This window comes from Lipotes vexillifer, unplaced genomic scaffold (assembly GCF_000442215.2).
Source record: "Lipotes vexillifer unplaced genomic scaffold, Lipotes_vexillifer_v1.1 scaffold946, whole genome shotgun sequence".
NCBI lineage: Eukaryota > Metazoa > Chordata > Mammalia > Artiodactyla > Lipotidae > Lipotes > Lipotes vexillifer.
The window spans coordinates 1,575,747-1,578,104 of record NW_006776646.1 but is presented as its reverse complement, the minus strand read 5'-3'; positions in this window follow the sequence as shown (position 1 = coordinate 1,578,104).

Genomic DNA, 2,358 nt, shown 5'->3' with positions numbered 1-2,358 from the left:
ACACACAGAGACACATATGTATAATATATATATATACATAATAAATTTATTCAAATTATCATTTTTAAATGTGTACGTATAAGTTAAAAGCAATAATTCATTGATGAAGCTGTCACCCAATACCCAGAAGCCACAAAGCACAGCACAGTGGAACCTGGGTCCCCTCCCGCTCCTGTGGGCACGCCCCACCCCTTGCCAACGGTTCCCAGGCCCCTTGCAGGGCCTCAGCAGGCCTGAGACTGAAGGAAATGAGAAATGCAAAGCAGAGATAGCAGTGCCGGGCAGCGGACAGTTATGTTTTTTTTGTCAAGAGCATCACCTCCCTCTACACTACAAGGGCTTATCTTTAAGGCTAGAAGCCAATGGCAATTCCTTCGAATTAGGCCAGTGGTCACCATCGTGGCTCCAATAAAATTAACGAAGTGACTAATTAGATGCAGAGTATCATGCTGTCGTTATAGTCCACTAAGGAGCAAAAACGTGAAAGTCTCGGCTTAGGAAACGTACGGCAAACAGACGTCAATTTCCTTTTTTCTCACTTGAGTGAATGTATCTTCCACCATTCTGTCAAGTCAGAAAGGCTCTGTCAGGAAGAATAAGCTCCTTTTTATGTGTATATGCAGAAAACGTGAAGAGCTGGGGTGGTGAACACGCCACAGACTCACCTTTTCCAAAGGCTTGGCGAGGGCCTGTTGCCAGAAAGAGCTTCAGAATAGAGATTGCTCAGTCCTCTCATCCCTGGTGTTGGACCCAAAGCATGTGCCATCCACCTAAAACACTGAGGAAAGTCATCTTCGAGAGACAGAAAATGAGCAGCTGTAAGCCCCCTAAAAAGATGTTTTATTTTACTTAGCCAAATTACTATGATTTTCATTGGGAAATCATGGTACGTCACATCTGCTAACTTAATGCTGTAACGCTCATGTCCCTCAAGGAGAGGCTCCAGGTACCTGAAGAGCTGTATCTAAAGGATAGAAAATATAAACTGTAATGCTTTTCCCAGAGGGCAGCCCTCTAATTTCAATGAGAATTGAGCCACATGGTGCTTTTATGTGAATAACCCAGAGCGAAGGTGTACCGATTGTGAATGAAAGAACTAAAACATTTCTGAGAATAAACACTGACAAGGGTGGTTTTCCCTGAGTTGTTTTTGAGTGAAAATTTGGAGGTATTCATTTTAATAATTCTGTTCAGTTGTTTTCTGTGGGTTTCGGCCTTTCTTTCCCTGCCATCTAGGGAAAACTCCTGTGTTTTCCTTTACTCTCACACTTCTGACACCAGATGTGAAGGGTTTTTCCTACATTGACCAATTCTGTGACACCAGCAGGATGTCCTACAATTCAGTTCATTTCTGACATTGCTTGGAGTTAGCATGGATCTCACAGGTTAAGGGCTCAAACTCACAAGACTGCCCCCACTTCAAACAACAGCTGCAAATCCTAGGCTGTCACCTGTACTTCTGACCAATTGGCTATAAACTGGGGTTCCCGTGACCTCTTTCTTGGATTTGATTATTTGCTAGAAGGGCTAACATAACTCAAGGAAACACTTGCTTACATTTACTGGTTTATTATAAAGGATATAATAAAGGATACAGATGAACAGCCAGATACCTAAGAGATACCTAAGGCTAGGTCTGGAAAGGTCTCAAGTACAGGAGTTCTGTCCCTGAGGAGTTAGGGTACAGCTCCCTCCCAGCATGTGGATGTGTTCAGCAATATATCCTGTACTTTAGGTACTTCAGGGATTTTTATGGAGGCTGCATCATGTAGGCATGATGGATTATTACCTCTATCTCCAGCCCCTCTCTTCTTTCTGGGGGATGGGGGATGGAGCTGAAAGTTCCAAGCTTCTAGTCATGGCTTGATTTTTCTGGTGACTAGCCCCCATCCAGGAGCTGACCCAGAGTCACCTCATTTGAACAAAAGACACTCCTAACATCCAGGAAATTCCAAGGGGTTTATGAGTTCTGTGTCAGGAACTGGGGTTAAAGACTAAATATTAGCAGGAACCAGGAGTAAAGACCAGTATACATTTCTTATTATTTCACACCTACAATGTCAGTTTCCTGCAGTTAAATGCCAACAGGATACAGCCCATCTAGGGATCTGTGCTAAATTTGCGTGTAAGAAAGAAAGGTTATATTAGGGTAAGGCAAATCCTCACATAACCTCCTTTCAGGATTCCTTAAGATTATGTAAGACCAGGTGAATATCTGGGTGTCACATGGAAAACCTTCCAGAAAGCAAAGGCACTTTCAGACCAACAGACCTTCAGAATCAACTTCCAGACCTCGCATTTTTTTCTGGGCTCCTTTGAGCCTGTTCCCTCTCACCTGGGGCATGATTTGGAGTTGTC